Source organism: Siphateles boraxobius, unplaced genomic scaffold, assembly GCF_051911475.1.
Source record: "Siphateles boraxobius isolate OS27281-9 unplaced genomic scaffold, OSU_SipBor_1 25, whole genome shotgun sequence".
Taxonomy (NCBI): Eukaryota; Metazoa; Chordata; class Actinopteri; order Cypriniformes; family Leuciscidae; genus Siphateles; species Siphateles boraxobius.
In genome coordinates this window covers 2,476,592-2,490,599 of record NW_027508866.1, presented here as the reverse complement: position 1 = coordinate 2,490,599, position 14,008 = coordinate 2,476,592, and the positions used below count along the sequence as shown (strand labels likewise).

At 39.7% G+C, this 14,008-nt stretch overlaps 6 non-coding genes across 6 annotated transcripts; 3 read left to right on the top strand and 3 right to left on the bottom strand.

The window, feature by feature from the left end:
* Nucleotides 1–1,820: 1,820 nt before the first annotated feature.
* Nucleotides 1,821–1,893, bottom strand: trnar-ccg (transfer RNA arginine (anticodon CCG)). Its single transcript has one exon. It is a non-coding gene; the product is annotated as a tRNA-Arg (tRNA).
* Nucleotides 1,894–2,053: 160 nt separating this feature from the next.
* Nucleotides 2,054–2,125, top strand: trnap-ugg (transfer RNA proline (anticodon UGG)). The gene has a single exon. It is a non-coding gene; the product is annotated as a tRNA-Pro (tRNA).
* A 7,574-nt stretch (nucleotides 2,126–9,699) lies between these two features.
* trnar-ccg (transfer RNA arginine (anticodon CCG)) lies at nucleotides 9,700–9,772 on the bottom strand. The gene has a single exon. It is a non-coding gene; the product is annotated as a tRNA-Arg (tRNA).
* Nucleotides 9,773–9,932: 160 nt separating this feature from the next.
* Nucleotides 9,933–10,004, top strand: trnap-ugg (transfer RNA proline (anticodon UGG)). Its single transcript has one exon. It is a non-coding gene; the product is annotated as a tRNA-Pro (tRNA).
* Nucleotides 10,005–12,786: 2,782 nt separating this feature from the next.
* On the bottom strand, nucleotides 12,787–12,859 carry trnar-ccg (transfer RNA arginine (anticodon CCG)). Its single transcript has one exon. It is a non-coding gene; the product is annotated as a tRNA-Arg (tRNA).
* A 160-nt stretch (nucleotides 12,860–13,019) lies between these two features.
* trnap-ugg (transfer RNA proline (anticodon UGG)) lies at nucleotides 13,020–13,091 on the top strand. The gene has a single exon. It is a non-coding gene; the product is annotated as a tRNA-Pro (tRNA).
* Nucleotides 13,092–14,008: the final 917 nt, after the last annotated feature.

Here is a 14,008-nt window from a genome sequence, read left to right as displayed (position 1 = left end):
TCAGACAAAATTTATTGTTGGAGTTTTAGTCAATTATTTCGGTAGGCTATGTTCAACTCAAACTATCAAGTAAATGATATTCAGAGATTTTAGTTAATAAAGTTAATTATTACTGTGATATTTACTAAGCCACTGAATTATTTTTTAGAGTGATACGCATAAGAATCACTTCAACATTTAGGAAAGTTTTATGTTTGTAGGTTAAGAATAGAACTGTTGTATACCATAGTAGTACTGTGATAAAGTTTAGAGAAATTGTCACAAATGAAAATTAAATCTGGTGATGCAGGATTTAAAATGAAAAATATTGATATGTGAAATATCCAACTGTATATTGTAGAACACATTCTAATAAAATATTTTTGTAATTAAAATGTGTGCTTGTGTGTGTAGTTTAAATGTTTAAAACATTATGTGGTTTTTGCAGCGTATATGTCCCTTACAATATTCTGTTGGAACATATAAGAATCACAGGAGTTTTTAGCAAATCTTTTCCATATGGGGAGTAACATTAAACCATTAATAAATGCGACTGAAAATTTAATTGATAAGACAATTTAATGCAATAGAGTCAAACCCACGATTTTAATATGCATAAGTTAAATAGGAATACATACAAATTTGTACGTCGGTAAAGTTGTTTATACGTAAATAAATTACATTTTTTTTGCTGTCAATATATGTCATTGTGAGTTGTTGTGAGTTGGGCATGTTGACCTGCAGTTTTCAATAAAGCAGATTTGTTGTCTCAATTCAAGTCAAGTCTGTTCCTTGAAACAAGACGATTCATCTTTTACAAATAACACAGCAGCTTATGACATGTCAAAAAAGCTTGTTTCATCTGAGATATGACTCAAAACAAGATATTTTTAAGACAGTTTCACTTAACAAGATATTCAAGATGCACTGTCTAAAAACAAGCTCCTCTAGCTCACTTAAATCTTGGTCTTTAGGTGATTTTGTCTTATATTAAGTGTGATGAGATATTTTGACTAGAAATTAGAAAAATATACTTGGCAAGATTTTGAGTTTTTGCAGTGTAGTACTTGACGTCACGTTCTGCAGCATCAGAGGCTGATGCTTTGGCAAAATTGAACTTTTTTTGCAGGTCTGTAGATGCTGTAGTGGGATTCAAAGCATTTTAAATCGCTGTTAACTGAATTAACGTGGCTCTTTTGCAGAAACGCTAAGCACGGGTATACTTGTTGTTCTGTGGAGTTTCTTTGAACAACTTTTCATTGACTTTTTGCAGCATCGGCTTAGAGCAAGCGCAACAAGCACGCCCTGGTAACAGCCTCCCTAGGTGGGAGGCTGATGCCTTTTAGTTCAAAGTCAAGCCTACGGCATAGCCTATATGCGGCTGTTTACATTTAGAGCCCGCCATTTCTGTTCCATGTGTTTTTCTCCAATTACACAGCCATTTTGGTTATATGGACAAAACAAACGTATCAATGATGTTTTTCGATGACTAGATTAATTTAAAGTTCATGACTCTTTCCCACCTGTTTTGTGTGCAGTCTGCCTCTCTGCTTTCGTACGCAAAGCCTTCGTCGTAGGTCCAGTGCAAAAGCAAGAAGTGGCCTTTTCCCCTTAGGCCACTGGGCCTCTTGCGCACAGTGCTTTGTGTAATTTCAGCCTGAAAGGGCACATGCACGGGCAGGCAAGAATGATTCACTGACAGTCTGACGCACACAAAAACCCACCACAGCTATGCGAAGTTTGTCCGTTCTATGCTAACTCAGATCTTGCGGTCATTATTGCTTTGAACAAACCATCCTTGAATTTGTCGAACATCCAACTTAAATATAGCCCATTAAAGACGACCCAGGTGGGACTTGAACTCACAATCTCCAGCTCCGGAGGCTGATGCCTTATCCATTAGGCCACTGGGCCTTGTCTGGAGTACTTTTTCCTTTGATCAGTAATTTGGCTTCAAGGGGTTTCTAACGCTCAAACAACTACACTTTCGTATCTCGACGCCAGGTCGTGTTCCGTCTTTGAGATGGGCTTCACTGAATTTGTGGCGCCCTCCCGAAAGACTTAATGTAAAAGAGGCTCGTTGGTCTAGGGGTATGAATCTCGCTTTGGGTGCGAGAGGTCCCGGGTTCAAATCCCGGACGAGCCCGGGGATTTCAGACCAAGCAGCGAGAGCAACAAGGTTGGATCCTTCCTTTTGCAGCACTGAGCCAAACTCAAAACTGTCATGTTTTTGAAACCCTTACTACTGCTTGTGTTCATCTGTACTACAACATAGCCAAGATTCAGCCAGATGACAAGCGCTTATTTCCTTGCACAGAACGAACTCAGAATCGCTGCCTGCCAGGGAGTGTGGCTCCCTAACGACAAACGCTTTCTATTAAAACTAGTGCCTTCCCATTCTGTAAGAGGCCAGCATTCAGTGACTCTACAAGTGTACGCAAGTAGCCTAATCTATTGTCAGTCAGGCTCGTTGGTCTAGGGGTATGATTCTCGCTTCGGGTGCTAGAGATCCCGGCTTCAAATCCCGGACGAGCCCTCTCACCTTTAGTATGAGTTCAAGGGTTCTCTGACTCTGTATGCAATTGCATGTGATACCACAGGATTTTTTTTTTCTTTTTTTAAGCTGGGTGATAAAACAAATTGTGCTCTTCTTGGTGTATGAAAGGCATTGTTTTCCCTTAGAAGTTGACAGATAAGAAAGCTTATTCTGACGGAGAAGAAAGCTCATTCAGAAGCTCAAGCCCGCTTGAATGAGTCAGTCAGAAACTAGACTTGCTGAAGTTCTCTCTGGAGCTGAGACTCAGTGAGTTGCCCAAAAATCACCCGAAGGGCAATCTGATTATGGAGGAGTTAGCCATGTTGTCCACCCCACCTCTCAGCCCCCGCCAAAGCATTTACTTTTCTTTATCAACAACTTCATAGTCTGGCCATTTACTGCAACCCACATAGTACTTGACGTCACGTTCTGCAGCATCAGAGGCTGATGCTTTGGCAAAATTGAACTTTTTTCGCAGGTCTGTAGATGCTGTAGTGGGATTCAAAGCATTTTAAATCGCTCTTAACTGAATTACCGTGGCTCTTTTGCAGAAACGCTAAGCACGGGTATACTTGTTGTTCTGTGGAGTTTCTTTGAACAACTTTTCATTGACTTTTTGCAGCATCGGCTTAGAGCAAGCGCAACAAGCACGCCCTAGTAACAGCCTCTCTAGGTGGGAGGCTGATGCCTTTTAGTTCAAAGTCAAGCCTACGGCATAGCCTATATGCGGCTGTTTACATTTAGAGCCCGCCATTTCTGTTCCATGTGTTTTTCTCCAATTACACAGCCATTTTGGTTATATGGACAAAACAAACGTATCAATGATGTTTTTCGATGACTAGATTAATTTAAAGTTCATGACTCTTTCCCACCTGTTTTGTGTGTAGTCTGCCTCTCTGCTTTCGTACGCAAAGCCTTCGTCGTAGGTCCAGTGCAAAAGCAAGAAGTGGCCTTTTCCCGGACAAGCGCTTATTTCCTTGCACAGAACGAACTCAGAATCGCTGCCTGCCAGGGAGTGTGGCTCCCTAACGACAAACGCTTTCTATTAAAACTAGTGCCTTCCCATTCTGTAAGAGGCCAGCATTCAGTGACTCTACAAGTGTACGCAAGTAGCCGAATCTATTGTCAGTCAGGCTCGTTGGTCTAGGGGTATGATTCTCGCTTCGGGTGCTAGAGATCCCGGCTTCAAATCCCGGACGAGCCCTCTCACCTTTAGTATGAGTTCAAGGGTTCTCTGACTCTGTATGCAATTGCATGTGATACCACAGGATTTTTTTTTCTTTTTTTAAGCTGGGTGATAAAACAAATTGTGCTCTTCTTGGTGTATGAAAGGCATTGTTTTCCCTTAGAAGTTGACAGAGAAGAAAGCTCATTCTGACGGAGAAGAAAGCTCATTCAGAAGCTCAAGCCCGCTTGAATGAGTCAGTCAGAAACTAGACTTGCTGAAGTTCTCTCTGGAGCTGAGACTCAGTGAGTTGCCCAAAAATCACCCGAAGGGCAATCTGATTATGGAGGAGTTAGCCATGTTGTCCTCCCCACCTCTCAGCCCCCGCCAAAGCATTTACTTTTCTTTATCAACAACTTCATAGTCTGGCCATTTACTGCAACCCACATACACTGGAAAAAAGGCCACTCCAAAAATAAGCAAAAAAAAATTAATACAAGATATTTTTGCTTGTAATAAGCAAAAAAATCTGCCAATGGAACAAGTGAAAATTCTCTTGGTAAGATTTCTTGAAATAAGACATTATATTTAAGCCTTAAAAGATATGAGTGATCTTGAAATTAGCTGGGAAAACTCATTTTTAGCTATATTTTACTAGTATTGTGATGTTTTATGTCTCATAATAAGCTTGTCATGCTCAAAAATAGTATTTTCCCCTCAAAAGTAGCATTTTCTTTTGTCATCCTGTTTGTTTCAAGTGTATTTAACTAATTTTTAGTTCTATAATTGTTACACTGTTCTAGATTTAAGTCACCACCAACTTGAAATAAGATTGGAAATGGGCATTTTGAGACAAAATGCCTTGAAGTTAGTATTCCTGACTCATATTAGGCAGTGCTTTTTTGCCATAATAAGCCATAATTTACCATCCTGTCATCATCTCAAGTGTATTTACCTTATTGTAAGCTCAACAAAAGTAATACTGTTCTAGATTCAAGACATTTTACCTACTAGATTCAAGACATTAACTACTGTTTACTAGACCGAAAAAGTGAAAAATAGACTTGCATTTAACTATTTTTTTTTGTTTTGTTTTTTAAACAGCAAAAAGTCCCAGAGGACTGCATAAAAGGGAAACAGCTTAATTTTTCTCAACATTTTGGCTCACAGTATTTATGGAACTGCATTATGAAAACATAGTAGAACATTTTATAGATTATAAATGTAAGATCCCTTTACCCTACTCCCACACCTAAACATACCCATTTTATAGACAATATTAAAAGGATAAAACATAATGAACATAATGTGTAGGGAAATGGCAGTTTTATTAACAATAAAGCATCTAAATATAGTTTGAGCCACTAATCCTACCCCTACACCTAACCATTTCTTAAAACTATGTAACTAATGTTACAATTATTAAGAAAAACAACAGACATAACGTTACACGTTTAATCGCAATAATTTATTTAGTGAGAAAATGTCAAAACCAGTACCAAAAGTCGTTCACAGGACGATGTGTCGCAGTCCTCTCTGGCAGTAGGCTATATAATATATTTGTATGAGGTAACGTTACAGAGCAGAATTTAATTTATTAATCCATGAAAACACTAATCCGGTTTCGGTTCGCTGTTCGCTCTCTGAAGGCGCGCGCGATTCTCCTTTTCAAATGTAGTACACCAATTAAACACGGCATGTCGCTATCTGTGACGAAACATGCGAGAGCCAATGAGCGTCTAATATCAGTGCCGTAAAACGTGTCGTAACGCTTCGGGCGCAATTTTTGAATTTGAATTCACCACGAGCGGGGATTTGGCGTTTACGGTCTCTGCTGAGAGAAATTATGAAGATCACTGGATGAAGGGCTGAATTTGGATCTGTTTCTTGCAAACAACACATGGATTCTAAAGATTTGGATTACACCAAGCTAATAAAATTAATGTCTTTTGTGAATTTATGTTGTGTTTTAGTGTATTATGGGTCTATAGGAGAAAAACGCCTTTTGTGTTTCACGATATATATGAGTTTTACATGACAAAAGTATGCAAATGTGTATGGTATTACTCGAAATATATAAAACTCATATAAAATTCATATATAAATCATTTAAATTTCTTATATTGAATTATATGCTAGTCAAATTAAAGTCATATAGAATTCATACACATTTTGTGTCATTTGTTTATGTGTTTCGTACAGATTTCATGTTTCGATGATCAACATCTGATTCACTTATATGCAGTTGGCAGATTCTTAAAGGGATACTCCACTTTAAAAAGAAAATTCTTTCATCATATACTCACCCTCATGTTGTTTTAATCCTTAATGAATTTCTTTCTTCTGCTGAACAGAAAGGAAGATATTTAGAAGAATATCAGTAACCAGACAGTTTCTGGTCTCATTGACTTTCATAGTAGGAAAAAAATATACTATGAAAGTGAATGAGACCAGAAACTGTCTGGTTACTGATATTCTTCTAAATATCTTCCTTTCTGTTCAGCAGAAGAAAGAAATTCATTAAGGATTAAAACAACATGAGGGTGAGTATATGATGAAAATTTTCATTTTAAAGTGGAGTATCCCTTTAAATTGTACAGTGCAGATGCCGGTTAGAGGATTACTGTCAGAATATCACTGATCTTTATGAAGACTGTTAATTTTTCTACAGGATTTGAAAGAGCAGTTGAAAAGCAATGATATTGTAAGATCGTGTATTAATTGTGAACTGTCTGGGCCTGTTGTTTGTGAACAAAATAATAACATATTATTGCAAATGAACAAAGCTGAGTCAAATATGTTTCTAGAACAGTGATTAAAATTGGCTGGAATATGTTTTTGTATATATGACATGAACTCTGGTGGTGATGCACTCTAAAAACATTTAATATGATTTACTCATTTTTTTGGTGAAACATTTTTAAACTTAGAATATTGATTAGATTTTTAAGCAGTGAAAGCAATTACTTACACTGTATTAACTGAGTAAATGTTAGTAAAACAAATTAAATAGATCTGAGTAACTGCATTTGGTACATTCACAAATAAACATGAGTAGAAATAATTACGGGGAAACATTTAAAAACAAATATTTATGAGTAATATAAACTGTGTTTATATGGCAGTAATATTAACTTTTTTATTTCCTCTAAACCTTTGTAAAAATATTCCATACAACCACCGGTATAACTACATGACATTGGCCTTTATTGTCGATTAGTAGCCTAACATTACAGCAAAACAGCATATATTTTATACTATTTTTAACACGTATGCAATATTGCCTACATCTAAACTCATGTAAGAAACATTTCGAAGTAAAAATTAAACATTTAGGCCTAAACATTAAAGTAATTCAAGTGTAATCAACCGGTCTGTTATCCAGTATCCAACGGATCAGCGCTGGTTCGCGTGCCGGAGATGGACTCGCCTCTGCGGGGGAACCTCTAACTTTACACCGCCGTCCTGCGTCACTCACAGCCGAAAGATGCTGCGACGCGACTGACTCCTCAACCTGCCAATAAACAAACAGTGCACAGTTCTGAGGACATTTTATCATCCAAATTAGTTATATTCATTATCTTTAAGAATATAGTCGTGTGTTTTATATGCAAGGCCTTACAATCACGCGAAAAGGCAGGCGCGAGTCGACACTCGTTTGAGGTGAGTAACATTGCGTCTCTGTATTAACATTGAGTCTCTGTATGTTCCTTCGCATTAAATAAAATTATTTAAAGCACATTAATGATTATACAGATAAAATAAAACATACACACCTGAATTCCACAGAGGAAATGCACCAATTATGCGAGGCTGAGGAGAGGAGAACTGTTCTGCACTGGAGAGAGTTCAAACAGCGCGCGCGCCGCTCACTCGACTCAACCGTCGAGTTGTCGTGACGTCAGAGGGTGGGGGAGGGGTGCGTTGTTGTAATCATAGATATCTATGGTTGTAATCATAGACAGTAAAATATGAGTAAACTTAATCAATTTCTTATGCTTGTTAAATATTAATAATATTGATTTTATTTAAGTAATATTTGTGGTTCTTGAAACAGATTAGTTTAATTATCCATTCTCAAATATTGTGATGGAAATTTCACAAATATATTAGCTCAGTGTATTTTAAATAAATAATTGGTTAGTCAAATACTAAATTATTTTAGTGAAAAACTTCAAACTTAAATATAACTGTAAATTTCAGACAAAATTTATTGTTGGAGTTTTAGTCAATTATTTCGGTAGGCTATGTTCAACTCAAACTATCAAGTAAATGATATTCAGAGATTTTAGTTAATAAAGTTAATTATTACTGTGATATTTACTAAGCCACTGAATTATTTTTTAGAGTGATACGCATAAGAATCACTTCAACATTTAGGAAAGTTTTATGTTTGTAGGTTAAGAATAGAACTGTTGTATACCATAGTAGTACTGTGATAAAGTTTAGAGAAATTGTCACAAATGAAAATTAAATCTGGTGATGCAGGATTTAAAATGAAAAATATTGATATGTGAAATATCCAACTGTATATTGTAGAACACATTCTAATAAAATATTTTTGTAATTAAAATGTGTGCTTGTGTGTGTAGTTTAAATGTTTAAAACATTATGTGGTTTTTGCAGCGTATATGTCCCTTACAATATTCTGTTGGAACATATAAGAATCACAGGAGTTTTTAGCAAATCTTTTCCATATGGGGAGTAACATTAAACCATTAATAAATGCGACTGAAAATTTAATTGATAAGACAATTTAATGCAATAGAGTCAAACCCACGATTTTAATATGCATAAGTTAAATAGGAATACATACAAATTTGTACGTCGGTAAAGTTGTTTATACGTAAATAAATTACATTTTTTTTGCTGTCAATATATGTCATTGTGAGTTGTTGTGAGTTGGGCATGTTGACCTGCAGTTTTCAATAAAGCAGATTTGTTGTCTCAATTCAAGTCAAGTCTGTTCCTTGAAACAAGACGATTCATCTTTTACAAATAACACAGCAGCTTATGACATGTCAAAAAAGCTTGTTTCATCTGAGATATGACTCAAAACAAGATATTTTTAAGACAGTTTCACTTAACAAGATATTCAAGATGCACTGTCTAAAAACAAGCTCCTCTAGCTCACTTAAATCTTGGTCTTTAGGTGATTTTGTCTTATATTAAGTGTGATGAGATATTTTGACTAGAAATTAGAAAAATATACTTGGCAAGATTTTGAGTTTTTGCAGTGTAGTACTTGACGTCACGTTCTGCAGCATCAGAGGCTGATGCTTTGGCAAAATTGAACTTTTTTTGCAGGTCTGTAGATGCTGTAGTGGGATTCAAAGCATTTTAAATCGCTGTTAACTGAATTAACGTGGCTCTTTTGCAGAAACGCTAAGCACGGGTATACTTGTTGTTCTGTGGAGTTTCTTTGAACAACTTTTCATTGACTTTTTGCAGCATCGGCTTAGAGCAAGCGCAACAAGCACGCCCTGGTAACAGCCTCCCTAGGTGGGAGGCTGATGCCTTTTAGTTCAAAGTCAAGCCTACGGCATAGCCTATATGCGGCTGTTTACATTTAGAGCCCGCCATTTCTGTTCCATGTGTTTTTCTCCAATTACACAGCCATTTTGGTTATATGGACAAAACAAACGTATCAATGATGTTTTTCGATGACTAGATTAATTTAAAGTTCATGACTCTTTCCCACCTGTTTTGTGTGCAGTCTGCCTCTCTGCTTTCGTACGCAAAGCCTTCGTCGTAGGTCCAGTGCAAAAGCAAGAAGTGGCCTTTTCCCCTTAGGCCACTGGGCCTCTTGCGCACAGTGCTTTGTGTAATTTCAGCCTGAAAGGGCACATGCACGGGCAGGCAAGAATGATTCACTGACAGTCTGACGCACACAAAAACCCACCACAGCTATGCGAAGTTTGTCCGTTCTATGCTAACTCAGATCTTGCGGTCATTATTGCTTTGAACAAACCATCCTTGAATTTGTCGAACATCCAACTTAAATATAGCCCATTAAAGACGACCCAGGTGGGACTTGAACTCACAATCTCCAGCTCCGGAGGCTGATGCCTTATCCATTAGGCCACTGGGCCTTGTCTGGAGTACTTTTTCCTTTGATCAGTAATTTGGCTTCAAGGGGTTTCTAACGCTCAAACAACTACACTTTCGTATCTCGACGCCAGGTCGTGTTCCGTCTTTGAGATGGGCTTCACTGAATTTGTGGCGCCCTCCAGAAAGACTTAATGTAAAAGAGGCTCGTTGGTCTAGGGGTATGAATCTCGCTTTGGGTGCGAGAGGTCCCGGGTTCAAATCCCGGACGAGCCCGGGGATTTCAGACCAAGCAGCGAGAGCAACAAGGTTGGATCCTTCCTTTTGCAGCACTGAGCCAAACTCAAAACTGTCATGTTTTTGAAACCCTTACTACTGCTTGTGTTCATCTGTACTACAACATAGCCAAGATTCAGCCAGATGACAAGCGCTTATTTCCTTGCACAGAACGAACTCAGAATCGCTGCCTGCCAGGGAGTGTGGCTCCCTAACGACAAACGCTTTCTATTAAAACTAGTGCCTTCCCATTCTGTAAGAGGCCAGCATTCAGTGACTCTACAAGTGTACGCAAGTAGCCTAATCTATTGTCAGTCAGGCTCGTTGGTCTAGGGGTATGATTCTCGCTTCGGGTGCTAGAGATCCCGGCTTCAAATCCCGGACGAGCCCTCTCACCTTTAGTATGAGTTCAAGGGTTCTCTGACTCTGTATGCAATTGCATGTGATACCACAGGATTTTTTTTTCTTTTTTTAAGCTGGGTGATAAAACAAATTGTGCTCTTCTTGGTGTATGAAAGGCATTGTTTTCCCTTAGAAGTTGACAGATAAGAAAGCTTATTCTGACGGAGAAGAAAGCTCATTCAGAAGCTCAAGCCCGCTTGAATGAGTCAGTCAGAAACTAGACTTGCTGAAGTTCTCTCTGGAGCTGAGACTCAGTGAGTTGCCCAAAAATCACCCGAAGGGCAATCTGATTATGGAGGAGTTAGCCATGTTGTCCACCCCACCTCTCAGCCCCCGCCAAAGCATTTACTTTTCTTTATCAACAACTTCATAGTCTGGCCATTTACTGCAACCCACATAGTACTTGACGTCACGTTCTGCAGCATCAGAGGCTGATGCTTTGGCAAAATTGAACTTTTTTCGCAGGTCTGTAGATGCTGTAGTGGGATTCAAAGCATTTTAAATCGCTCTTAACTGAATTACCGTGGCTCTTTTGCAGAAACGCTAAGCACGGGTATACTTGTTGTTCTGTGGAGTTTCTTTGAACAACTTTTCATTGACTTTTTGCAGCATCGGCTTAGAGCAAGCGCAACAAGCACGCCCTAGTAACAGCCTCTCTAGGTGGGAGGCTGATGCCTTTTAGTTCAAAGTCAAGCCTACGGCATAGCCTATATGCGGCTGTTTACATTTAGAGCCCGCCATTTCTGTTCCATGTGTTTTTCTCCAATTACACAGCCATTTTGGTTATATGGACAAAACAAACGTAACAATGATGTTTTTCGATGACTAGATTAATTTAAAGTTCATGACTCTTTCCCACCTGTTTTGTGTGTAGTCTGCCTCTCTGCTTTCGTACGCAAAGCCTTCGTCGTAGGTCCAGTGCAAAAGCAAGAAGTGGCCTTTTCCCGGACAAGCGCTTATTTCCTTGCACAGAACGAACTCAGAATCGCTGCCTGCCAGGGAGTGTGGCTCCCTAACGACAAACGCTTTCTATTAAAACTAGTGCCTTCCCATTCTGTAAGAGGCCAGCATTCAGTGACTCTACAAGTGTACGCAAGTAGCCGAATCTATTGTCAGTCAGGCTCGTTGGTCTAGGGGTATGATTCTCGCTTCGGGTGCTAGAGATCCCGGCTTCAAATCCCGGACGAGCCCTCTCACCTTTAGTATGAGTTCAAGGGTTCTCTGACTCTGTATGCAATTGCATGTGATACCACAGGATTTTTTTTTCTTTTTTTAAGCTGGGTGATAAAACAAATTGTGCTCTTCTTGGTGTATGAAAGGCATTGTTTTCCCTTAGAAGTTGACAGAGAAGAAAGCTCATTCTGACGGAGAAGAAAGCTCATTCAGAAGCTCAAGCCCGCTTGAATGAGTCAGTCAGAAACTAGACTTGCTGAAGTTCTCTCTGGAGCTGAGACTCAGTGAGTTGCCCAAAAATCACCCGAAGGGCAATCTGATTATGGAGGAGTTAGCCATGTTGTCCTCCCCACCTCTCAGCCCCCGCCAAAGCATTTACTTTTCTTTATCAACAACTTCATAGTCTGGCCATTTACTGCAACCCACATAGTACTTGACGTCACGTTCTGCAGCATCAGAGGCTGATGCTTTGGCAAAATTGAACTTTTTTCGCAGGTCTGTAGATGCTGTAGTGGGATTCAAAGCATTTTAAATCGCTCTTAACTGAATTACCGTGGCTCTTTTGCAGAAACGCTAAGCACGGGTATACTTGTTGTTCTGTGGAGTTTCTTTGAACAACTTTTCTTTGACTTTTTGCAGCATCGGCTTAGAGCAAGCGCAACAAGCACACCCTAGTAACAGCCTCCCTAGGTGGGAGGCTGATGCCTTTTAGTTCAAAGTCAAGCCTACGGCATAGCCTATATGCGGCTGTTTGCATTTAGAGCCCGCCATTTATGTTCAATGTGTTTTTCTCCAATTACACAGCCATTTTGGTTATATGGTCAAAACAAACGTATCAATGATGTTTTTCGATGACTAGATTAATTTAAAGTTCATGACTCTTTCCCACCTGTTTTGTGTGTAGTCTGCCTCTCTGCTTTCGTACGCAAAGCCTTCGTCGTAGGTCCAGTGCAAAAGCAAGAAGTGGCCTTTTCCCCTTAGGCCACTGGGCCTCTTGCGCACAGTGCTTTGTGTAATTTCAGCCTGAAAGGGCACATGCACGGGCAGGCAAGAATGATTCACTGACAGTCTGACGCACACAAAACCCCACCACAGCTATCCGAAGTTTGTCCGTTCTATGCTAACTCAGATCTTGCGGTCATTATTGCTTTGAACAAACCATCCTTGAATTTGTCGAACATCCAACTTAAATATAACCCATTAAAGACGACCCAGGTGGGACTTGAACTCACAATCTCCAGCTCCGGAGGCTGATGCCTTATCCATTAGGCCACTGGGCCTTGTCTGGAGCTCTTTTTCATTTGATCAGTAATTTGGCTTCAAGGGGTTTCTAACGCTCAAACAACTACACTTTCGTATCTCGACGCCAGGTCGTGTTCCGTCTTTGAGATGGGCTTCACTGAATTTGTGGCGCCCTCCCGAAAGACTTAATGTAAAAGAGGCTCGTTGGTCTAGGGGTATGATTCTCGCTTTGGGTGCGAGAGGTCCCGGGTTCAAATCCCGGACGAGCCCGGGGATTTCAGACCAAGCAGCGAGAGCAACAAGGTTGGATCCTTCCTTTTGCAGCACTGAGCCAAACTCAAAACTGTCATGTTTTTGAAACCCTTACTACTGCTTTTGTTCATCTGTACTACAACATAGCCAAGATTCAGCCAGATGACAAGCGCTTATTTCCTTGCACAGAACGAACTCAGAATCGCTGCCTGCCAGGGAGTGTGGCTCCCTAACGACAAACGCTTTCTATTAAAACTAGTGCCTTCCCATTCTGTAAGAGGCCAGCATTCAGTGACTCTACAAGTGTACGCAAGTAGCCGAATCTATTGTCAGTCAGGCTCGTTGGTCTAGGGGTATGATTCTTGCTTCGGGTGCTAGAGATCCCGGCTTCAAATCCCGGACGAGCCCTCTCACCTTTAGTATGAGTTCAAGGGTTCTCTGATTCTGTATGCAATTGCATGTGATACCACAGGATTTTTTTTTCTTTTTTTAAGCTGGGTGATAAAACAAATTGTGCTCTTCTTGGTGTATGAAAGGCATTGTTTTCCCTTAGAAGTTGACAGAGAAGAAAGCTCATTCTGACAGAGAAGAAAGCTCATTCAGAAGCTCAAACCCGCTTGAATGAGTCAGTCAGAAACCAGACTTGCTGAAGTTCTATCTGGAGCTGAGACTCAGTGAGTTGCCCAAAAATCACCCGAAGGGCAATCTGATTATGGAGGAGTTAGCCATGTTGTCCTCCCCACCTCTCAGCCCCCGCCAAAGCATTTACTTTTCTTTATCAACAACTTCATAGTCTGGCCATTTACTGCAACCCACATAGTACTTGACGTCACGTTCTGCAGCATCAGAGGCTGATGCTTTGGCAAAATTGAACTTTTTTCGCAGGTCTGTAGATGCTGTAGTGGGATTCAAAGCATTTTAAATCGCTCTTAACT